The 25925-nt window shown below is 38.4% G+C and overlaps 1 long non-coding RNA gene and 1 pseudogene across 4 annotated transcripts in view; one reads left to right on the forward strand and one right to left on the reverse strand.

Moving 5' to 3' along the window:
• The window catches only part of LOC132374227 (patatin-like phospholipase domain-containing protein 4), a 32049-nt pseudogene extending 28243 nt beyond the window's left edge, over window positions 1-3806 (forward strand).
• The window catches only part of LOC132374621 (uncharacterized), a 530077-nt gene that overhangs the window by 214191 nt on the left and 289961 nt on the right, over window positions 1-25925 (reverse strand). For all 4 annotated transcript variants that reach the window (XR_009505699.1, XR_009505698.1, XR_009505697.1 and 1 more), the window contains 2 exons: window positions 24796-24927; window positions 22825-22936 (listed from right to left, as the gene is read on the reverse strand). This is a non-coding gene — a long non-coding RNA (uncharacterized LOC132374621). The remainder of the gene's footprint in view (window positions 1-22824; window positions 22937-24795; window positions 24928-25925) is intronic.

A 25925-nucleotide genomic window follows, 5' to 3' on the forward strand; every position in this document is an offset into this window, starting at 1 on the left:
GCTTTTCAGTGAGAGCCATCTTTTATTCCTCTAATGTACCTCCCACAGCACCTAGGAGTGTGCATCATGTATCATCAATTACTTACGAACTCTTATCAAACTGAATTGACTTGAAATGCGTCTTACTCTATTTTGTAAACATATTTCAAGCGTAAGAGATCAAGTATTACATAGTGGTGCAGTAAAACTGACTACATATTTATAAAATCCCACCCCTGAGATTTTATGACAAGGAATTTATGAATTATATTACACAAATTATTCCATCTTATAATTTTGTCTATTAACCTCAAGGGGATGTTATCAGTTGTGGAAATTTTTTGACAGGCTGTCATATTTCAATCCAAGTTATAACAGATTCTGACACTCCAAAAAATCTTGATTTAATGTGCCAGAAATAGACAGTGACTGTCACTGATGGTCTTGTTTGTTCTGAACTAAATTCATTCCTCAGGGTCATAGCATTACATCTCAGCAATGAGATTTCAACACTGGTTCTGATCCAGGTCAGTGAATAAGATATCATGCACCCAGGCTTTACATAGAAATAATAAATGAATTGGGTTTTCTCCTTTGCTTGTCAGGTTCTTCTCCACCTCTACCTCCCAATAGTTTAAGGGAAAAACAACTGCAAAATTCTAGATAGAACTGGGAAGGAATAATTTCTTAATCAAAACCTAATTCTTATAAGTCAGGCATAAGCTTAGGGTACAAAACAATAATAATAAAATTGTAAGCTGTGTTGTATGATTTTGGTTATATTGATATAAACTGAAGAGCAAGTAGTCATTTAGAGCATTTCAACCCAACTAAAGTGTACTTTATGTGGTAAGCAGAATAAGGGCCCCCAAAGATATCTATAACCTAATCCACAGAACCTGTAATTTGCAGACATAATTAATTGAAGGACCTTAAGATATCCTGGGTTATCCAGGTGGGCTCTGTGTAGTTACAAGAGGTGGAAGAGGGACACAGAAGAATGATGTGAATCAAAGAGGGATGCAACTACAGAAGACTGGTCAGAAAGGTGCTACAGTGCTACCTTTGAAGATGGAGAAAGGAGGCCATGAATCAACGAATGTAGGCAGTCTCTTTGAAGGCGGGAAAGACAAGGAAAATGATTCTCCCATAGAGCCTCTAGCAAGTAAAGCAGCTCCACCTCCACCCTGATTTTAGCCAAGTGAGACCCATGTTGGACTGCAAAGATACAGAACTGTAAGATAATACATTTGTATTGTGTTAAGTAACTAATTTTGTGGTAATGTGTTATGATAGCAATAGAAAACTAATACATGACTCTACCTGCATATAATGTTATCTCTATGAAGGCATGACTTTTAATCCATTTGCTGCTCCTTTGCAAATCCGAGAATGGTGGTTGAACCATAGTACACACTTAGTACATGTCCTTTGAATAAAATATTGATGCAACCTTTTATATTTTACCAAAACAGTCCCAGTATACTACCTACCCTCACTCTCACAACAACCTAATTCCTTTTATTTAGGTATCATCAGCATCTCCTGAATTTTATAGTGAGGGAAATATTTAGTAATTTCTTCAACATTATCTAGCTGTCAAAAGGTATGGTCAGGGCTTGAGACAAAGTCATTTGACTTTCAATCCAGTGATCTTCTCACTACATGATTACCCAATTGCAGTTTCTAAAAGAAAGAAAATGGATTGGCCAATAGAACCTTCATTTTAGTTCAATCTGTGACAAGGAACGTGTCTCTAAAACAGGCTAACACTCTCCTTCTAATTCCATTTGACTTTCAAGATAATTCAAATTAGGGATTAAATAACAACAGCACACCTTAAAAGAAATGTCTTGCCATTCTACTTAGAAAGCTCATCATTCAATGAGAAAAGGTGCCCCAGGTTCTTTGTCCAGTCATAGAGAGCACAAGCATTATCTATTGTGGTTGCTCCTAGAACCAGGCAGAATAAGTAGAGGGAAAGCAGCCACAGCTCTGCTGAAGAGCTACTAGAGAAGCCAGAAGTCCATACCAGAGGCAGACAGGCCCACTAGCCCAGAATCAGGCCTCCAGGTCACTTTGTGCTCAGGAATCCTATTTGGGTCTTCTTTGATTCCATCCGACATTAGTGGCTGTCGTAGTATATTGCAGCATAACATATTGCCCTAAAACTTCCTGAATTAAAACAACAGTAATAAAAAAAAACAAAAAAAACAAAACAAAAAAACCCAACAATAATCAGTTGGCATTTCTCATGGTTTCATAGGTCATGAATCAGAAAGGGCACAGTGGGGATGGCTTGTTTCTGCTCCACATCATCTGGGACATCAGCTGGAGAACTCAGGAGGCTGAGGGCTGTAGTCATCTGGAGGCTTGACTGGGGCTGGAATATCTGCTTCTAATGTGGCTCACTCATGCAGCTAGCAAGGCCATGCTGGACATTGGCAGAAGGCCTCAGTTCTCTCCACATGGGCCTCTCCATGGGGTTGCTTAGTGTCTTCATGGGATGGCATCTGGCTTCTTCTAGAGTGAATGATCCAAGAGACCAAAGCAGAAGCTGCAAAGCATTTTATTACCTGAAGTTACATACCATCATTTCCACAGTATTCCATTGGTCACATAAGTCAGCCCTAATTCCATGTAGAAGAGGACTGCACAAAGGCATGAATACCAGGAAGCAAAGATTATTAGGGATCATTTTGGAGGCTGGCTGTCACATTGACAGAATCAAAGCACTCTGCTCTCAGGAAACATCTTAACAAGTCCCAGAACCAACAATACTATCTGCTCTGCAAAACTAGAATGATCAAGATCACATGCCTTGTCAACCTTACCTTTCATGCACACCATAGGAAATACTTTCCCTCCTATGACAATACAGAATATTAATTAGTCAAGATAGGCTAGAAAGGAAAAGGATTGATCGACTGTAACAAATAAAACTCCAGATTTCAGTGGCTTAATACAATAAAAAATGTTTTCTCCTTTTAATTAACATTGCATAGAACAATGAAGGTCAGTGGTCCTGCTGGGAGTCTCGTAAGTGATAAATCAGGGATCCATTTTCTGTCTACAACTACCATTGTCATTGGGGAAAGGGAAACAAGAGTGTGGAAGTACTGCCCAGGGTGATTTATAGTCAGACTTGAAAGGAGTGAACATCATTTTTCCTGGAGCTCAGTTGCGTGGACCCAACGTAACTGCAAGGAAAGTTGGGGAATATAGTCCTTCTCAGTGCCCAGGAGGAGGAAATATGATTAGTGGGAATCTAGGCAGCCCACTGATATCTCTGTGCCACAATGAGCTATCTAAGGGGACCCACTACCTTGATGTTGGAGATATCTTTTTAACATATGTCTTAGCTGAGGGAAGATTGCTGCCACGTCCTGCTTGTCACCTGCCATCCAAGGAGCGGAATGGAGTTGATTCTCCCCTGCAACGCACATGAGCTGGCCCACCACCGACTGAACGTCTCCATCACCAACGCCAAGACCAGAGAAAACTACTTAGTCTCCAGTTTTCCCTCCAGGGGGGACCTCGTTAAGAAGTGGGTGGATGGAGGCTTCACCATCTGCCTTCCCATCCTGTCTATAGGCCAGACGGTGACCATTCCACCATTCAGTGGATGAATGGACATCTCCCTGCAGGACAAAAGGCAGCTGGATCTCTATGTTAATAGCGCCAACCAGGACATACTGTTCAGGGCAAACTGAGTGAGACTTAACCAAGCCCTTTCCCCATCAAGCAAGAGGATAATGGAATTATTGTATCAACATGGCTTTGATGATGCCATCAAGTTTTTACTTAAAGAAAGTTGGTTTGAATAGAATGTTTAAAACTTTATAATGCAAAACACATTTCAGACTGTTTTTGATGGAGTTTTCTAATGAAATCTTTTTTTTCAAAGCCTAAAAGAAATGTCTTAGCTGATCATATTAATTCTCTGCTTTCGAACTATTACTCAGGATAAAGACTAAGGTCCATAGCAAGGCATCCACAGCCCCGGACGTCTGGCCCTGACTACCTCTCCTACCACACTCCCAGCCATTGCCACCCTCCCCTCTTCACTTCTGAACTCTTCTCTTCCTTGTGGCTCTGTTCACTGCTTTACATGAGCCTTCGTTCCAATGCTTTAACCTCTCTAAGCCTCAGTTTCAACATTTATAAAATGCAGAATAATAATATCCACCTCTGAAGATTCAGTGAGAAAATGTATAAAGCACAGCACCTGAGGCATAGGAGTAACTCAATAAATTCTGGTTGTTTACTTAATTATTCTCCTTCCATTTTGCTATGCTGTCAAGCCAATGTGCTTGAGAATAATAATACACCACATTAATTATTATTATTTAATACAAATTTCCTATTATTTGCAGAAGAATTTTGACAAAGTGATTGAAATCTTGGATTCAAGCTCAGTCATTTTTCTTGGATTTAATCCCACCTTTACCGCTTTCTTGCTTTGTGAGCTTGGAAAAGTTATTTAACATTTTTTGAATCACAGTTCCCAGACCTGTTAAGTCTGTTGAGTAAAGATAATAATTATACTCATTCCATAGCATTTTTGTGAGGAGCAATTGGGATAATAAATATGAAATACATTTTAGTTTCTGGTTCATAGTAAATGCTTAATAAATAATAGCTATTATTACTTTCACTACTACACTTAATGAATCCCTACCATGGGCCAAGTACTACTCTAGATATTTTATCATTAAAATAGTCTCTTTTGGGCTTCCCTGGTGGCGCAGTGGTTGAGAATCTGCCTGCCAATGCAGGGGACATGGGTTCGAGCCCTGATCCGGGAACATCCCACATGCCGCGGAGCAACGAAGCCCGTGTGCCACAACTGCTGAGCCTGCGCGTCTGGAGCCTGTGTTCCGCAACAAGAGAGGCCACAATAGTGAGAGGCCCGCGCACCGCAATGAAGAGTGGGCCCCACTCGCCGCAACTAGAGAAAGCCCTCACACAGAAACGAAGACCCAACACAGCTAAAAATAAATAAATAAATAAATTTATTAAAAAAAAAAAAAAGATAGTCTCTTTTTTAATGAAAAAAATGTGGAGTCACCAAAAGTTAATTAACTCTCCCAAGATCACACTGCTGTTACATTTAAGTGGAGTCATAAAGACAAGACAGTCTGACCCTGGCATCTGTGTACTTTCCATCATGTCACTATTTCTCCCAAATTCAATGCACATTTCTCCAAATGTATGTGTTCTCAATAAGGGTATCTAATCATAATAAAGGCACATGACTCTGCTATGACTTTAGTAGAAGTGAAACCTTGCTTTCTACAATTAGAGTGAATGTAAAGTCTAGAATACAAACATACTGCACTGTAGTATGAGTTCCAAGGGACCCACCCTGACATATCCTTGGAGACACTGTCCATGGATGCCAGGCCAGCTTTTCAGCGCTCCCATAAGGAAGCCAAGGGGCATCATGGGCCCTTTCCAGTTTGGTTGGTATTAGAACTGCTTTAAAAAGTAATCCAAGTTCCCTCTAAACTTGTTATTCAAAGAAACTACACTTGCCCTGCCACGGGCTTTGTTTTGTCAGGACCTGTCCCCTGAAACATTTCAAGTGAGGTCTATGCACTGCCAGGATCGTCATGTGCAAGTGTAACCATCAGTGGCTCCAGCCAGTAAATAATTTAAGGCATGTATTTAAGGCATGATGTGTTCCTGAGTATTCATTTTATTTTGCTTTGTTTACTATGGTGTTTTGGCCTGAACTGGTCAAAATGGATGCTAAAATGTAAAACTCTTTAAAAGAGGAATCTTTGACATGCCCAAGGATTTATCATCCCAGTAATGACTGATGACTTCAGGGTATTAATCTGTTGGCAGAAGTAAATCGAGAAGTGAAAGGTTACCTACCCATCCTTCCCATCCAACTTTAAGTATAACTTCTTTCTTGAGGTCTTCTCTGGCAATTCCAAGTACACAGGGGCTATGTGTGGGTTAGCACTGCTCACTCTACACTTAGCTACAGAGTGGCTTTGGATATTATTCATTCAATCAATATTTATTGAACACTGTCTATGCCAGACAATGTTCTAGACACCGAGGATACATCAATATGTAAGACAAAATCCCTCCCTTCCTGGAACTTACACTCTAAAAAAAAGAGGCAGACACTAAATATATAGGTATTTATAAACATCAGGAGAAAATTAAGAAGTATTCTGTTTTGAGTATCTGCTCTGTTTAGCTTCAATTATAGTCATTTTAACTTTCTAATTATTGTCATTTCAAGTGTATGTACCATGTGTCTTTGTGTCTTCACACAGGTAGTTCTCAGGAAATTATGCCAAATGGGGTTTGGGGGCATCCTTCTTTAAAGATAAGGAGTATGAACACACCTACCAATATTAATTATATTTCCATTGTAAAGAAATTAAGATATTCACCATAAGAATTTTCTACATATGTAGACTAACTTTGAAGGTAAAAATAAAAATGAATTCATTAGCTATGACTCTAAATTCCTATGCATAAATATGTTTTGTTTTTTATTTGTTAGGCACCTGAGGTAATAAAATCCTTGAATTCTGAGTTTGATAGCAGTCTTAATAAAAGTAAGATTACAGAAGCAGCAATAAAACCTATCATGCATGATTAAATATGGAGGGGCAAATTAATTTGGCACTGCTTTGACAGAAAATTTCCCTTTGTTGTGCTTATATACCTGTGTTTTGTACCAATGGCTTTTGTGATTCCCTAGTTTAATCATGCCTTTAAGGTGATGAGCTGCACGCGGATGATAGATGATCAAACTCTAGATGTTTATTCAGGAAATACACAGAGGTAGGAGCAGGCACAGAATCCTGTGCTGCCTGTGGCATTTACATGAAAAAGAAAGCCTAATATTTTGCAAAACATTGAATTGCTCTATGTTTGAGATATCTTCTAAGGACAAATTCTAATTTTGGTACTTCAATAGCAGAATATTTTATATATTTACAACTTAAAATTGAGATTGAAAAAGTAAAGTCTATTATGGGTTAAGGAAAATCCATAGCAATCTATACATTCCACAGTTTCCTCCAAAGTCTACCTTCTATTCCATGAATAGATTTTGAGGTGCATGGAACATTGGAGACAAAGAGATGGCAGTCTGCTATGAGAGAGTAGGAAATCCAGAATAAGAGGAAATGTTAACATCTCTTTTCCTGAGATGATTAAGAGTCTGTGCTTATAAATGGCATGAAATGTGCTGTTCAATCACTTTTGCAGGGACTTCCCTGGTGGCGCAGTGGTTAAGAATCCTCCTGCCAATGCAGGGGACATGGGTTCGATCCCTAGTCTGGAAAGATCCCACATGCCACGGAGCAACTAAGCCCATGTGCCACAACTACTGAGCCTGTGCTCTAGAGCCCGTGAGCCACAACTACTGAGCCCGCGCACCTAGAGCCCGTGCTCCACAACAAAAGAAGCCACTGCAATGAGAAGCCCGCGCGCTGCAACGAAGAGTAGCCTCTGCTCGCTGCAACTGGAGAACACCTACGTGCAGCAATGAAGACCCAACGAAGCCAAAAATAAATAAATAAAAAATAAATTAATTTTTAAAAATCACTTTTGGAATACAATAATTTTACAAGTTTATATGCATGATGACATAATTATGATAAAATGTAATTAAGGAGAGGAGAACACGAATCTGTTTTTATGTAATATATAAGGCAGTTACCTAAAGATGAGTTGGTAGAACTACTAGTTACCTGCTTCAATGTTTGGCAGTTATGCTGTGTTCTACTGTAAAATAAACAATGTCCATATAGACTTTTGTTTTATCCAAGTGTGGTCTTTCTAGTTCCTTTCTTATATGCATTGATCAAAGAAACCTTAGTCAATGTCAGCTCTCAGAAAATACAAGATGCTATCTAGGTTCTAGCCCAATTTGTGGGAAAATGACAAATAACTTTTTTGTGTGTTTATATCTGCGATAATACTTTAAATTCACTTTGATTTACTTTCATTTGGATTGTTTCAATGCTGCAGGATTTCCCTGGATTTCATGAAAAATGAAAGTGGATTACTTTTTAAAGCAGTTCTAAAACCAACCAAACTGAAAAGGGCCGTGATGCCCCTTGGCTTCTTTATAGGAGGGCTGGAAAGCTGGCCTGGCAGCCGTGGACAGTGTCTCCAGGGGTATGTCAGGGTGGGTCCCTTGGAAACAAGTAAAATTCATACATTCATTATTTGTGCTTTCATTCATTCCTATATTCATCCAACAGACAATAAGGGAGCATGAAATATAGTCCAGGAATTCTGGCAGATGCAAAGATGAATCATCCACACATGCATAATCTAATGAGAGCTGGGAGAAGCAAAAACTACAATTAAGTATAAAATAATGCGGAAACCGTTAAGTACCTTAAAAGTTGAACGTGCCTTGGCAAGGACCAATGCCTGTTCTCACTACCATTAATGCTAAGCTTGCCTGGAGGATAAAGAGCTTTTGTCCAGCAAGAACCCAAAGGTAAATGAGAACATTCAAAGGCAGGGAGGGAGGTAAAAGAACAGATAAACAAAGGGAAGAAGGAGGAAAGTGTTAAGCATGTGAATATATGAGAGGGGAGAACTTATAGTACAAGGCAACAGGAGAATAGCACAAAAAGTTCACAGGATGAAAATGAAGACTGCAAAAGTAGGTTATCAGAAAGAGAAGGTACTGGAATCCACTACATTCATAATAGGCTTTTCCCATGAGACTTCAATTAACTTATGCCAACTCAAGATGATTTATAAGAGTTAGGGCAACTAGTAGATGGAGGGGTTTCTGGATCTAGCATGAGTTTAAATAAAAAGAATAAATTATTAAAGTTTACATTATCATAATTACCAAAGAATAAAAGAAATATTAAAGTTATTCACAGGAAACCATCTTAAAGGTGGTGAGATGATATATAATATTTGCTAGTGGAAAAACAAAGCTATCCCTATAAATTGAGTTTTTCTCCATTTCCTCCTACTTTCTACCTTCTCTGTTTCTCTCTCCTAAACTTCAGTCACCTGATAAACTCATAAACACCTCTGAGTACTTCAATACTTTCTCTTGGAAGCATCTCATTCAGTAAAAGACAAACGTCTCATTGTTATTTTCTTTTAAAGATAAAATCTTGAGACACAAATAAAACTGTATTGAGGTAATTCTCGACATGACCAGGAGCCAAAGCTTCACTCCATTAGGGCACTAAGCTTGGCTCACAGTGGGTCCCGTAGGATGGCGGTCCTGAGCCCTTCTGGACAGTGTCCAGCAGGGTCTTTGTGCCTCATACTTGTAACTCGCTTGGCAGTTAAAATGCATTCAGATCCTCTCTACACTCCCTATGGCCCAAGTTTATTCAACATTCCTAAACTCAGATCTTGTGGCATTTGGGGGATTTTAAAATAGAAGAGCTTTGAGCGTTTGTGTGTATGTGTGTGTCCTCCTGTGTAATGCTGTGGTCAAACAAATTATGTGGAAGGCATATGAGACAACACACTTAGCAAATAAAATCACTGAATTTCTCAGCATGCGTATGGATACATATGGCATAGGTTCTTAAGTGTGTGCTTTTTGGATGAGATTTTTTTTCCTGGCCTTTTGTTTCTTTCTGAAAACTCATTCTCAAGCTCTTATGGACTCCCATTCTAGAACAGAATGCAATCCTAACGGAGATTATAATTAATGTTTGATACAGCAATAAACATTATTCCACTGAGACCCTATGTGGAGCCTATTCACGAAGAAGGAAAGAGATGAGTTTTATTCTCATATCATATTTAAAAATACAGATAGTCTCATGCTAGACCAAATAAGCAAGCAGACATTTTGCAGCTTTAATTTTAACCCCTAGGATGGGAGATGGAAGGGGAGAGCACTGAGCCTATAGTGCTTGGCAAATAGTAGAGAATAAATGAATGAATGAGATTTATGTTTATCTTCTGGCTTTTGACAGTTGAGCTCTTCAAGCATATTATCAGGATCCTACTTCCACTGCTTTAATGCAGTCTTAAATGGGCAAAATACAGTGGTCCTTCTCTTCTGAAGAATAAGACCACCAGTCCTCACCTTCAATCCCAAGATAGTCATCCAGTCAGCTAACACACTTAATGAATGCCTGCTCTGTGCCAGGCACTGTTTAGAAAATGCAGAGCTGAATAAGATATTGCAAGTCTCTGCTCTTAGAGTGTCTGTGAGATAGTGGGGGACAGAAGGTGGTAAACAGTGGGTTGTATACCACATATGTCAAACATTCAACAAGACAAACCAATACTCAACATCATTTGTTATTCGGGAAAGGAAGATTACAACAACAGAGATGCCATTGTATATATTAGAATGGATAAATCTCTTTTAAATGACAATACCAGTTGCTGGTGAGAATACGGAGCAACAGGAACTCTCATTCATTGCTGGTAGTGATGCAAAATGGTACAGTCCCTGGAGTTGGCAGTTTCTTAAGGAGCTAACTAGTCTTATCCAGCGACTGCACTTCTAGATATTTATTCCAACTGGTGTCAGACTGTAGGTCTATACAAAACCTAAGTGTGAATCTTTATAACAGTTTATCAAAATCACCAAAATCTGGAAGCAACTGAGATGTCCTCCAACAGGTGAAGGGTAAGCAAACTGTGGTACATCCACACAACACAATATTCAGTGAGAAAAAGAGTGAGCTAACGTGCCATGCAAAAACAGAGATTTATTTCACTAATTGTATATCACGAAGTGAAAGAAGCCAGTATGAAAAAACTACATTCTGAATGATTTTATTTACATGACGTTCTGGAAGAGGCAAAACCATAGAGATGGTAAACAGATCAATGACTGTAAATCTAAAGTTATTCTTAAATAAAAAGTTTAATTAAAAAAAAAAGACAACCTGTAGAGGAGGAAAGATTTGGGGAAAAGATAATAATTCCTTTTTAGACATGTTATATTTGAGGTGTCTATGAAAGGTCTAGATGGAGATATGCATTTATTCACTTATTCAACATATACTCATTGAATATCTACTATGTACTAGACACTGTTCTATGCATTATACAAAACAAATCCTTGTTTTCATCAAACTTACAGTGAAAAAGACAAATGTATAGTAACTAATTATAAAATAGGCATACTATTACCCGCCAATAAGTGCTATGAAGGATGGTGACATGAACGGGTATTAGAGGGGACCTGATACATAGGTAACAATTAAGTTTGTGGGCTTATAATTGAACACAGGTGTCTAATGAGGAGACAGAGATCATTCCAGAGCCTAAAAAAACCCAAACAACTCTGGTTGCTCAACTTGGTTCCATTCCAAGGTGATCTGAACTAGCCAGTGATATTGTAAAATAGGTTAGAAACCATTTCTTCTTTGGAGAGAATGAAAGTCCAAATCCCTTGGCTCAAGAGTGATGCTGGGGGCTTCCCTGGTGGCGCAGTGGTTGAGAATCTGCCTGCTAATGCAGGGGACACGGGTTCGAGCCCTGGTCCCGGAAGATCCCACATGCCGCGGAGCAACTAGGCCCGTGAGCCACAGCTACTGAGCCTGTGCGTCTGGAGCCTGTGCTCCGCAACGAGAGGCCGCGATAGTGAGAGGCCCGCGCACCGCGATGAAGAGTGGCCCCCACTTGCCGCAGCTAGAGGAAGCCCTCGCACAGAAACGAAGACCCAACACAGCCATAAATAAATAAATAAATGATAATTAAAGGTGCAATAATTAAAAAAAAAAAAAAAAAGAGTGATGCTGAATACTGGCAATCAAGGCTGAGTATGCAGAACTCTAAATGCAGACAGAGGGAGAGACCATTGAAAGTAAAGCCATAATTTGAGGTCGTATATTCTAAATGGCTATGAATAAAATGATTTGGGGAGCTTCTAAAAATATATGGTCCCTCTGCTGGGCCTCACTGCCAAAGATTCAGATTAAGCAGATGTGGGTTGGATATCATCCGTGTGATTTTGAGGTCTTGTTTTGGGTTAAGGTTGAGAGGATGAGGATACCAGGCAAGGGTAATATGATCAACAAATGCAATCTGCAAGCACAGCCAGAGTCACAAGCGTGAAAGAGGAGATATGAAATGTAACATCGATGGACACAGAATAATTGATGACATTATTTTGTCAAGACCGAGGAAATGGGAGATGTTGGGCCTAGATAAGAGAATTGGAAGGGGATGCACTTAGGAAGAGAGGCCAGGATATTATTCTAAGGATAATCTAAGTGTATCTTATCAGCAAGGATAAATGGTAGACAAGGATGGGAATAAAGAATACCAGAGATACCGGTAAGCATCAAGAGGAAAAAGTGAGCAGTTCTCATGGCACTGGGAAATTACCTGGGTAGTCCTTCTAGGGATGTGGAGGAGGCAATAAACAATATTAGCCCCTTAGGAACCGTGAGGGGCTTAAAACTTTCTCAAGCTTGAGATTTGGAGGTAGAGAGTGCATTAGTCAGAGATGTTTTGTTAGAAGTAACAGAAACCAACTCTGATAATTTAAGTGGAAAATAAGTGCACTAAAAGGATGGTGGATAGCTCTCACGGAGTGTAGAAAATGAGGGGTGAAACAGTAGATCTTCCCTTATGCCCTCGGATCACTGGGCCCCCAGAAACTGCATGGAGAAGTCTGATCCTATACTTTCTAGGTTTTCTCTCCTTCCTTCAAGAGCTGTAAGTAGGGAAAAACAGACCAGTGGATGAATATGTCATGGGCCGTCGGGGACAATCCAGACCTTGAGTGAACTGATGCCATTTACATGAGAACTGGCCCCATACTTAGGCTGGGCTGAGCCTATAGGTAGCACTGTGATTGCCTCACCTTCAACCAAAAAGGGAGAGAAGCAATATTGTGAGGCTTGATCAAGCTGCAGCAAGGACTTCAAAGCTAGGGTGTCAATTTCAAAACAAGATTAGCGTAAACAGAGTTCAAAACTTCAGCAAGCTGATATGGAGGCAACCCAGGCCATACCTTTGTGAAGAATGTTGCTAACGTCTTAATGAGTGATATTCCCAGCATAATACTTGGTCAGTCATGACTTAAACTACAAAAAGACATCTCTTTCAGTTTGGTTTACTTCAGTTTCCCCATTTTAAGTCTTGTCTTACCATCTACATTATACTTTCCTGAAAGCAAAGATAACTGAATCTTGCCAGTGTATGCCTTCCCCCCACCCCACCCAGTACTTTGCCAAATACTAAATCTATAGCAGGTGCCCAATAATTTTTGTGAAAACAATAAATGGATATTTGGATAGATGGATAGAAAGATGGAGACGGATGGATGGATGGATGAATGGATAAACACATTCCATAAAACTCCTGCATTTCTTTAAAAGGGACAGGAGGGTCAGTCTCAGTAACAATTATGAACAATCATATTATCTAGGTAGAGTCCACGTGAATCAGCAGACCCTCTTCTGAAGAACAGGTCAAGCTTTTCCAGCGTATTTGAGACCCATATCCCTACAGATGGATCAAAGGAAAACCAGATTTTGGATTTTGGCTGTTATGAGTTGAACTGTATTCCCCCCACAAAAATATATGTTGAAGTCCTAACCCCTAGTACCTCACAATGTGACCTTATCTGGACATGCATTCTTTACAGAGGTAATCAAGTTAACATGAGGTCATTAGGGTGAGCCCTAATTCCATATGATTGGTGTCCTTATAAAAAAAGGAAAATTTGAATACAGATACAGGGAGAAGACAGCCATCTACAAAACCAGAAACATCTGAGGCTACCGGAAATTAGAAGAGAAGCATGGAACAGATCTTTTCTTAACACCTTTAGAGGGAACATGGCTTTGCCAACACTTTGATTTCAGACTTCTAGCCTCCAGAACGGTGAGACAATAAATTTCTGTTTCTAATTAATCCAGTTTGTGGTCTTTTGTTGTTATGGCAGCCCTACCAAACTAATACAGTTAGAAACAAGACATTTTTGGTGGGGAAAAGGAATGTCTGAACACATTTGTGCACCTGTTTCCTTAATATCGAAAAGACTTTTGATCTTTTAGCTCTCATTTTTTTATAGAAAACTAAGGACAATAATCTTGGAAATTTTTTGACAAACTCACAAAGTATGGAACTCACCAGCTCTGAGGAGAGGAATCTGAGACACAAGTAGATAACCCTTTCCAGGCATTTTGCTGTCAAGGGGAGAAAAATGGTGGTAGACAGAAGTCAAAATAGGGTTATGAGAAGGATTTTTTCTTTTAATGGGAAAACTAGAGTATGTTTGCATGATGATAAGACAGGGAAAAGAAGAGAATTGTGTAGGTGAAATGGAACAGGATCCAGTGCAGGGTGGGTACATCCCAGACCGTGTACCTGTAGTACTAGTTTTTTTTTTCTTTCTTCTCCATACCTTCTGAAACATGATTTTTAAAAACTACAAAAATCCTATATTAAAACTTTACCTTGCCAAAAAGAGGAATTAGGGGGTGATTAATCTCATTATAAAAAAAATTTAAATAGTAAGCTCCTCTAGTCCATTTAAAGGATTTTTAATATAGAATTTGCACTCTACTTTTTTTTAAGGAGAGAGTCCATTGCATAACATGGGGTACATCTGTATACAGTTACACAGTACAGAGGTACACAGACGTGTGGCTACACAGTTATGCCTATAGTTTAGTAATTTAAGGTAAAATATAGGGCATTCCCCTAAAGACTTCGACTTTAATAATTTGGGGGAGATTGTTTTGTTTAATTTTATCCTGGCAGGATTACGGGTTGGAGGTTGTTGACGCGTCAGCATATTTTTAACTTGAGTGGATGTTGCAGCTGTCTGAGAATACACTGCCTGTTTTTTTCCTAAATTAATAAGCTCAAATATAATTTTTGGTCTCCTTCAATGCCTCAGTGCTTTTATATATTCTGCACAAGTGCCTCAATGTTCCATTCTAACTATAAAATATAATAATGCATTAAAGGGAGGTGATAACGTTTATCATAAAGTTATAGTTTTTCCACTTTGCTTTCCAAATCTATTTAAGTTAGCACAAAGCATAGTTCCTTTATAATGCTTATGTTCATAGTAAAAGCATATAAATATTCCATCCACTGAACTGGTTCATAAAGAGAATGTTATAGGAAGGGATAGTTTAGGTAACACCAGTACATATGTGTAAACCCCATATAACTTAGGCCATAAATTTACAAGATCTCAAACTCTTTGTGCTGAGAGTTCATACAAACTTATTAATGAGATCAGAAGACAGCACCTGCTGGCACCTCCTCCCCTGTAATTATTATACTGGTGGAGTTCCTGCTTTACCTCTAAGAAAATGGAGTTTAATTAAATTACAGCTCTAGATGATTAATTAAATCATCTAGAAGGAAAAATTAAATGTGAAAAATGCAGCCAATCGTCTGAATCTTTACTATCCACTACGGTAGCCATAATCCCACTATAGCTACAGAGTCCTGGAAATGTGGCTACTCTTATTGGAGCTGTGTAAAACAGACACCAATTCCCAAGACTTCATATTAGAAAGAATACAAACTAACTCATCAATAATTTTTACATTGATTACATATTATAGTAATATTTTGAATACATTGGATTAAAAATACATATTATTGAGATTAATTTCATGTTTATTTTAGTCTTGTAAATGAGGCTACAAGAAAATTTTAAATTACATATGTGGCTTGCATTTATATCTATAGGATAATGCTCCTCTACATGTTTTCAAATCCTACCTTCTTCATAATCCATGGGGGGGAAAAATAACTGGTTGATTATCTGCCAGTTATAGTTTGCTTATTACAGTGATTAAGAACATAGATTATGAAACCAGAGTGCTTGTCTCTAAATTCTGACTCTACATCTTCATAGTTACCTACTTATCTTTGCTAAGTCTTAGTTTTCATAGCAGGAGAATGGGGGTTATAGGGGCACCTGCCTCATATAATTTATTAGGAGGACTTAATGAGGTAATTCGCATAATGATTTTAGCAGAGTGCCAGCCTTGTGTAGTAATCAAGAGCTGACAATTTTTGTTTAGACGGAGTTGAATTTTTTAAAAATATGAATTTGATTGCCTGTAGGCGGGGCATATATTCTCCAGTTTAGCCACAGGCCCTGCCATTCTTTACTGTTTATACACGTTTGAATTGTCCTTGTCCTGGGGACATTTAAATTTGTAAAAGTGCCATGGAATTATTCAAAACAAACACTTTTATCACCAGATCAGAGGAACTTCAGGCTAAATAGGGATACTAACCAATCAAAAATGCACATGCTTCTATTAGTGATTCTATCTATCTATTTATCTATCTATCTACCTGTCTATCTACTATATTCAAAATGTGCCTCTCTCACTGAGTTCCCCACGCATAACCCAGTGATCAAAATTGCTAGCATTAAATTATATCATCATGGCCCAAAGATATCTGAAGTATTCTTCACCAAACATACCAACAGTGGGTTTTACAGCAGACCTGAGAGGTAAACCAACTAAAGACCTCCAGGCCCAAAGAAGGAGGGAGGAAGCTAGCATGTTAAAATATTCTGTGTTAATAAATGAGATAACTAGTATCCATTTAGGCACAGTTGATAGCTGAGGCAATCATGCAGTCAATTAAAATATCCAGATAGTTTATAAAACACTGCTATGGTGTTAGAGATCAGACAATGTTATTGCTTCACTTCTGCCTTCTCTTCCTTTATTCTTATCATAAACACTTGGGAGCACAATCCACATACAGAGTATGTCCCTTTAGACAAAATCCCTAATCTCCTTGAACACTGAATTCTATTCAAAATGACCTAGAAGGCCCTAAATGGCTGGCTCACCCCTTATCTCTTACCACTTCCCTAGTTCAGTCTGACTGTGCTGTAGCCACTCTGGTTTCCCAACTGCTCTCTGAAAGTCCAAGTTTGTTCCTACCTCCAGGCCTTTGCACATACAGTTCCCTCTGCCAAATACTCTTTCCCTAGATACCCACCTGCCTCCCTGGCTTGTCCTTGGCCTCTGGCCACCTTGTCTAAGACTGTATTTATTCATCATTGCAATCCTAACATGGTTTTTCTTTCTCTCAACTTTAGTTTTCACACAGGATGTATTATTATCATTCTGCACATTTTATATATTTTTCTTTTTTAAAATTATCTGTATTCCTGCTAGAATGTAAACCCCATGACAGCAAGGATTTTCGTTCATTTTGTTCATTGTTGTATTCTTAGGGCTTAGAAAAATATAAAATATAATAAATAATGATAATTGTTAAGAAATAAGATAATGTAGAAAACAGAGAAAAGAGGTGCATGTGAGGGATAAAGTGTTGGCTTAGAGGGCCTCACTGAGAAGGTGCATTTGAGGAAACATCTGAGGGTCAGGGAACATTCAGGGGCGAGCATCAAAAGAAAAAAATGCAAAGACTCTGAGTAGAAGCAGACCTGACATGTAGATCCCACATACACTGCTCATGAATCAGAAGACTTAACATGGTTAAAATGGTAATATTCCCCAGCTGATCTGCAGTCTCAACACAATCCCTATCAGAATCTCATCTGATTTCTACATATAAATTGACAAGCTGATTTTACTATTCATCTGAATTTGTAAGGGACCCAGAGTAGCCAAAGCAATCTTGAGAAAGAACAAAGTAGGAGGGTTCATATTTCCTTATTTCAAAACTCACTACAAAGCAACTGTAATCAAGACAGTGTGGTACCAGCACAAGGACAGACATTCAGACCAATGGAATGGAATTGAAAGTCTATAAATAAATCCATATATCTATGGTCAACTGTTTTTAGACAAAATTTCCAAGATGATGCAATGGGGACACAATAGCCTTTCAACAAATGGTGCTGGGACAACTGGGTAGCCCCATGCAGAAGAATTAATTTTGGACCCTTACCTCACACCATATGGAAAAACAAACTCAAAATATATCAAAGACTTAAAATAAGAGTTAAAACTACATACCCTTAGAAAAAAAATAGATGGGTAAACCTTCATGACCTTGGTTTGGGCAAAAAGTTCTTAGACATGACACCAAAAGCACAAGCATCAAAAGAAAAATAATAGGTAAATTTGACTTCATCAAAATTAAAAACTTCCATTTTTCAAAGGATACCATCAAGAAAGTGAAAAAACAATCCACAGAATGGAAGAAAATATTTGCAAATCATATATCTGATAAAGTACTTTTATCCATAATACATAAAGAACTCTTACAACTCAATAGTAAAAAGGCAACCCAGTTACAAAGTACGCAAAGTATATGAATAGACATTTCCCCAAGGAAGATATACAAATGGCCAATAAGCGCCCAAAATGATGCTGGAAATCATTAGCCATCAGGGAACAACAAACTAAAACTATAAAGACATGCCACTTCATAGCCACTAAGTTGGCTATAATCAAAATTACTAACAACTAATAACAACTGTTTGTGAGGATATAGAAAAGTTGGAATCCTCATACACTGCTGGAGACAATATAAAATGGTGAAGCGAGTTTCGAAAAGTCTGTCAGTTCATCAAAAGATTAAACACAGAGTCACCATATGATTCAGAATTCTACTCCTGGATATATATGTAAGAGAAATTAAGACAGATGTCCACACAGAAACTTAAATGCAAATGTTTATAGCTGCCTTATTCACAATAGCCCAAAGGTGGAAACAACCCAGGTGTCAATTACTGATGAAAAGAGAAACAAAATATGGTATATCCATACAGCGGAATATTACTTGGCCATAAAAAAGAAAGGAAGTACTGATACATGCTACAACATGGATGAACATTGAAAACACGATGCTAAGTGAAAGAAGCTAGTCACAAAAGATCACATATATATTCCTCTCATATGAAATGTCCAGAACGGGGAAAGCTATGTTGACAGAAAGTAGGTTAGTAGTTGCCTACAGCTAGGAGGAGGGGGTTGGGAGAATAGGGGGTGAGAGCTATAAGTGTATGAGGTTTCTTTTGAGAGTGTTAAAATGCTCTAAAATTCACCATGGTGATGGTTGCACATATCTGCGAATACACTAAAATCCACTGAATTCTATACTTTACATGGATGAATTGTATGTATGTGAATCATTTCTCAATAAAGCTATTTTTAAAAGCATATCAGTTGACTCATCATAAGCACTTAGAATAATAACAATGTATTTCTATGTGAAAGATCAATCTTCAATGCAGCTCTACATTTTAAGTCTCCAGCATGATTATATTAAGCATAATTCCAATATCTACCTTACACTTTTCAGTTGCTCTTCTAGATCTTCCTAACATGTCATAATGATAATAAGCTATAATAGTTCTGCATGATGCCCTGCCAAAGCTCTCTGAGTCCTGGAATTCAGGGGTTCAGATTTCCTGGCAAGTAGCAGGTTCACACTAAACATACATTGAATAAACTGAGGTCAATTTCCTACATTTTTATCAGTGGTGCTGTGCATAGGAGAGTGGATACTTAGATACAGAAAAGTCAAGTCTAGAGTTAAAAGGACGCAAAGTGATTTTATTTTAATGTTTATAGTTAGCATTACTCACTTAAAAATAAGAAAAATGCTTCTGGGGTGAAAAATTGATAAACATAGCCAACATTGAATGAAATGATTAATGATGTTCCTTCAATAGGAACCCAGAGGTTGCCACAAAGACAAACATATATTTATTGTCTGAAAATGTGCAAAGGTAGCCTTTTTAGTTTTGTTTAGTACGGGTATTCGGATGGAATGACATTGCCCAGGTGATCAATTTGTTAACCAGAAACCCCATTCAAGAGGGCAGTGCCAGCATGTTGCCTCTTTGAAGACTCCTTTAAGTTTCCCTGCCCATACAGATGCTGCGAATCAAATGCAGCACACAGGTGTCGTGCAGTTCGAAATGGGTAGCACATTAGAGCTTAAGAACTTACATGACTCATACCTCTTGGTGTTGCCCATGCCTAAATCCACTGTTGTACAGTTCTAGGTCATCATTAGGTTTGTGCTTGGCTGATGGCTTAAGCTCAACCCCACAGATAAGTCTAGAAAGCTTTGTATGCAAACCTCTCTTGGTATAAGGAGGGGCAGGGAAGGAATTCCCATTTTTTTAATGTCTCTATATGAGAAAAAGAAACATTGTTCAATAAGTTCAGCTTTAGACTCTTTTACATATGATTTTGGAAAAATATACTTTTTGCACAGCTGTCTTGGGATGGTTCATCTATGTTGGGGGGGAGTCGGGGTCTGGGAGAGGGTGATTATGGTGACACTTGGTATCCTATGGTCACAGATTGCAACAGTTGATTCTGTTCTACAGAAAAATCCATTAACTTTCATCGACTATGCCTCCCATGCATCCTAATACATGATCTGGAATCCTGACACCTTAACTTGGTAGCTGCGTGATACTAAGCAAGTGACTCAACCTCTCTGAGCCTCAGATTACTCCTCTGTAAAATGACAATAATAATTGTACCAACTTCTTTGGGATATTATAGGGATTAAATGGATTTGTTCATATAAAGCCACTTATACAAGCTAATTCACACAAATTCTGCCCGCAAACAACTTAAATTCAAAAGAAGAGAGAAAGGCAGACATAATTATAAACTCAAACCAGAATCTTATGAATTTATAGAATTTGCAACTCATTTAAACCTTCCCCTAGAAGACAAAACCTTAAACCCATAAAAGAAAAGATAAAATAATTCAATTCTATAAAAATAAAAAAAAAATCTGTGTGTAGCAAAAACTTCCATAAGTAAAACCAAAACGAAAAAGATTACTAACTGGGGAACATATGTGTAACACATACTTCTTTAAAACACAAGGAGCTTATATAAATAAATAATAAATATACCAACAAACTAGTGCAAAAAAAAAAATGGGCAAAATGCATTAACAGAAAATTCACCAAAAAAAGAAATACAAATAAATGGCTCTAAAACATATTAAACTATGCTCAAACTCATTCCTAATAAGGGAAATGCAAATTGAAACTACACAGATACCATTTTGCACCTATCAAGGAGGCAGGTAGTTTATGTGAAGCAACACTTTCATACACTGCTTAGTACAACTTCTATGGACATAAGTTTGGCACTATCCAAAAAATTATAAATGAACATGCCATGTGACCCAGCAATTCCACTCAGAAATTTATGCTGCAGATACACTTAATATTTCCACAGTGATCAACATGGAAAGTTAGTCCTTATAGCATTATAACATTTGTATATTTTAAATATTTAGAAGTGAAACTATATGACTGTATATGCAGTGGTACAACTTTTCTTGGGAACAGTATGGATATTTACTTTTAAATATATAATCCATGTATGTATGATTTGAAATGAGCATCCATTTTGATGGAGTAATTTCATTTCTAAGACTGGTCCCTTAAAAATAATTAAAATATACACTGAAGATAAATACAGGCGCTCATATACCCCATATACTATAAGCTCTGTGTTGGAAAAACTATGCTCTCTTCACAACTGGATCCCCAGTGCCTAGCACAGCAGTGGCACAGAGTGGCGCTCAATAACATTTATTTAATGGATGAATGAACATACACATACAAAGGTTTATACGCAAGGATGTCCACTTCAGTGTTTTCATCATTGTGAACAGTGGAAATCCTCAACATCCATCTGCAGAAGGTTGTTTAAAGCTGTCCATTCCACTTAGAACAGAATCCACGCTCCCCGCATCATCTATAAAACATCTATGACCTGGTTCCAAGCCATGCCCAATTCTCGTCTCCCACCCTTTCCCTTGTATATACTCCATTCCAGACACAATGCTCTCCTTGCTATTTCTCAAACAAGTCATGCATGACCTCCCCTGTTTCTTCTGTCTGGACACTCTTCCCCTTGATATGCACATGGCTTTCCAAGTCTCAGCTCAATACCAGCTGCTCAAGAGCTCTGGCCAGCCCATCTAGAACAGCAATCCCAATCCCTTCACCTTGCCCTCCTAACCTTGCTAAATGTTTTTTTTTCCTTAACTCCTAGAGCAATACCTGGGAAGAATCATTGAAACTGTTGAAAAATAATTTACAGGCAGCCCTCACTATACGCAGGTTCCATCCAGGGATTCAACCAACCATGGATCTGGAACCCATGGATACTGAGGGTCAACTGTACTACAACATTTTGTAAAAGGTATCCATGGATTTTGGTATCTGCAGGAATCCTGGAATCAATCCCCTGAGAATACAGAGGGCCGATTATAATGTCTAAAAAATAAAATCAGGCTTTGTTACTCATGATATGAATGTGCACCAAAATGCCAAGGAAGCATCTTATCTCTCTAGTGAGGCTGGTAACATATTTCTCAATGTAAACTTATCTGGGAGTAGAGACAGGCCTTTCAGGTTAAAAAAAAAATGGCTAGACCTGCTGATGCATGTGTGGGTAGTCAATCTAGCAGAAGCACTCAGTTTTGCATTTTTTTTAGTTGCAGATGTGGGAAGATAAATGATAGTATATTCCCTTTTTTAAATTCTGAAGACAGCTCTGTAGATCAACACATAGACCCCCACATATAAATAACTTTCATACTTTAAAATAAAATAAATGCATATTAACTAAATGCAGTAGAAATAGTGAAAAATATTAGGAAATTAATATTTGATAGGAAACAGGATAAAATCAAGCCACCTTTGAATTTGTGTTTTCTAGATTCACATCAGCAAGACCTCAAGCCAAGTGGGTTTCATTTACACTGTTTACCTTTCCTTCAATTAAGATGAGAGAATTGATTTAAAATATGAATTCCAGGCAATCCTTTTCTTCATAAATATTAAAATGCCAGCAATGTTGAAATAATTAAGGCTGAACTGAAACATGATGGTTTCCAAGTTGCAGCACTTCCAGTGGTAAAACCTTGATGTTCCCTTACCAGGTCAGAAGAGCATCCTTGCAGAAATTGGGCTCAGATTACTACAGTCACGTCCCAGTATCAATAGACAATCAAGTTCATGCTGGAACTTCGCAACTTCGGTGGTCACTCTCTTAAAGAAAAATAAGTATGTTCCTGTTAGTCCTGAGCTCACAAGTAATCATTTAACTAATGTTAAATAAACCAGTCTTCAAGGGGAGTAATCATATGGTTAAACATTTTTTTTTCCTGATTGCTTTTACATCAGAATTAAATGAAAATCCTACTTGGGAACCCCCGCCAAAAGTTTCCACCTTGAAGGCTTTTTAAAAGCACTCAAATGATATTGGTCGACCAAGAAGGACCTACTGTATAGCACAGCATACTATACTCAATATCTTGTAATGACCTATAATGGAAAACAATCTAAAAAAGAATATATATATATATATATATATATATATATATATATGTATGTATACTAACGTACATATATATATAATTGAATCACTCTGCTGTACACCTGAAACTTACACAGCATTGTAAATCAACTGCATTTCAATAAACATTTTAAAAAAAGAACTCACAGCCTCATTCCCCACCTTGGGCAAGCTCCACCTGGGTTCAGCGGAGGTGACCTGCTCTGTCCTGAGCTCCCAGATGGGCCCCAAGTAATGGTGCAGATGAATTACCCCACACACCCACACATCCACATTCACTCTTACACTCATACACATGATTCTCAAGAGGCACCAGGTGAACCTTCCTCTTCTCATTTTACGCACAGACAATTTGAGGTTTGCAGAGAGAAAAGCATCCTTCTCCTGAGTATGAGAAAGTTCTGGAACACTTGGAAGAGGAGAGTAAGAGACTTCCAGACCCAAGCACTGGATAAGGAACAGGAAAAGGGTTGGGACTAATCAGAACTGGGGTGGTTCCCTTAATAATAGGTATTGCTTTCATGATGATAAGAAAACATTCCAGGAAGTTGCAAGGGAGAGAAAAGGAGAAGAAACTCTCTCTCCCCTCTCTGTCCTCTGAAGGAAGCAGCCGCGGCTCCTTGCAGAACGACAACCCTGAGGATACAGCAGTTGTCTTCAAATCTGTGACCATAAAAAATCATTATCTCTGTGAAATACAGCAATTTGGGAGATAATCAAACGGTGACCAGGGGGCAGAGCTGCCAATCTGAAGGATTATGCTCCCTCGCGCCCGCCTGCGCCTGACCTTCCTGGGAGCCAGCTGTCGGCGCGGCGAAGACGCCCAGCCACTCCGGGCACATTCATTAGGCTGCCTTTGGTGCAGGAGCATTTGCATAACACCCAGGCTTTCTTAATTAGTACTTCATTTCTCCCTTGACTTATTTTGTGACTAAGTTCACAGTCTCCCCTCCTGGATTCTCTTCCCCTCGCTGAAAGGTACCAGGGGTAAGAGCAGGTGGGCTGGGAGCGGGAGAAGGAAACACGAACAGAACTTGCAAATGAAGACGCTGGTAATTAGAAATTAATATTTTCAGATCTGTGTCAGGTTTCTTCATGGAAAAACTAGGAAAAGAGATTGCTTGGGGAGAAATTTATCCTGGCAACTTCTGATTCTACTATACACCCATGGGCTGTGGGAGGGATATGCCGGGCACATCCATTGGCCTCTTCTGCACCCTGGCTTAGAACACATCCTCTTGGGGGTAATGAGTCTTTGGTTTTAGATTTTCAAAATTAACATGAATTCCATCAGAGAGAGGGATCATGTCTATCCACTAATCAGCTGAGCTGGTCTGAAATTCTAACGAGGGGTTGGAGCATCTCTTCCTAGCAGTTCTATACATTTCCAGTTTCTTCCCCCAAACTCTCCCTGGCTGGATTATTCTATACAAGGGAAATGAAAATAGCAGCAAATATATTCAACATGTGATGATTACAATTCTCCATTAAGGAGAATTCACATCCAAACAAAATCAAGCTACTCTTCTCCTGAAGCTAGGATTTATTTTACCTGATCTGAGGAGTAGAAATGCCTCAGCTTCCCCACTTAGTGGCTACAGCCCAGGAGCACAGTGAATCTTGAATTCTGCTCAGGAAGAGCAGGCAGATTCTGTTATGGGCCCAGGAGACACCTGATGGTTTCCTAGAAGAAAATAGAAAGTAACCATTATTAAAAGCCATAATAGGTGATACTGAACTTAGTTCTGAGATGTATGAATCACATCAATAGATATCATTGCTATGCACCTGAAACTATCACAACATTATTAATTGGCTATACTCCAATATAAAATAAAAAGTTTTTTAAAAATAATAATAATTTCTAAAAAGCCCCACTTATTTCAGCATCCACTGTATTCCTTTCATTTCTTTAAATATTTTAACTCTATAAAGTAAATCATTCTATGTGCACTACAATACTCACAGGAATTTTTTTCAACCAAATATCTAATAAAACTTGATCCTTATGGAAAGTAGAATGTTGGACAGCGTGGAGTAGGACGGTAATAAGAAAGTATAAATCCTCATAAGCTGCAGTCTAGTTGAGGAGAAAAGACGCAGGCGCTAGCAGGATGATGGCTATTGGGCGGCAATGAAGGAATGAAGGTGTCTTGGCCGGGAGCTTTGCAGCCTTACTGGAAATGGGAGTTCATCTGCTGTTTGCTCTTATAATGTGAGGCCTAGGATCACTAAGTAGAATATATGTATGGCCACATCCCGTCTCTGCATGTGTATGTAACATAATATTTCCTTTCTGTCTCTCAGTTTCCTCATCTTCAAAATACACATGAACCCAATCTACCACCAGTAGTCGTTAGAGGATCTACCTGATGCTTCCCGATACCAGTAAAAAGATTAATTGGTGAATGTCATGTATATAAAATACCCCAAATTTTATTCTTTATTTCCATGGTTAAGAAGGCGCTAAATGAAAAGCTAAAACCTAAACACCAGAATCTTTAAGTATGGCTGCCTAAGGGAAAGAAGTCTTTAAGACAGACTTTTTAGTTATTTCAGCCATTAAAAAACATAATAACTGACAAAGTATTCAGAGTGAGCTAGTGTATGTAGTAATAATCTAAAACAAAATTTAGTAAAAGTTTATTTTTTTTAACTAGAAATGTATTAGGTGATGTTTAT

Source organism: Balaenoptera ricei, chromosome 11 (genome assembly GCF_028023285.1).
Source record: "Balaenoptera ricei isolate mBalRic1 chromosome 11, mBalRic1.hap2, whole genome shotgun sequence".
Classification (NCBI taxonomy): domain Eukaryota; kingdom Metazoa; phylum Chordata; class Mammalia; order Artiodactyla; family Balaenopteridae; genus Balaenoptera; species Balaenoptera ricei.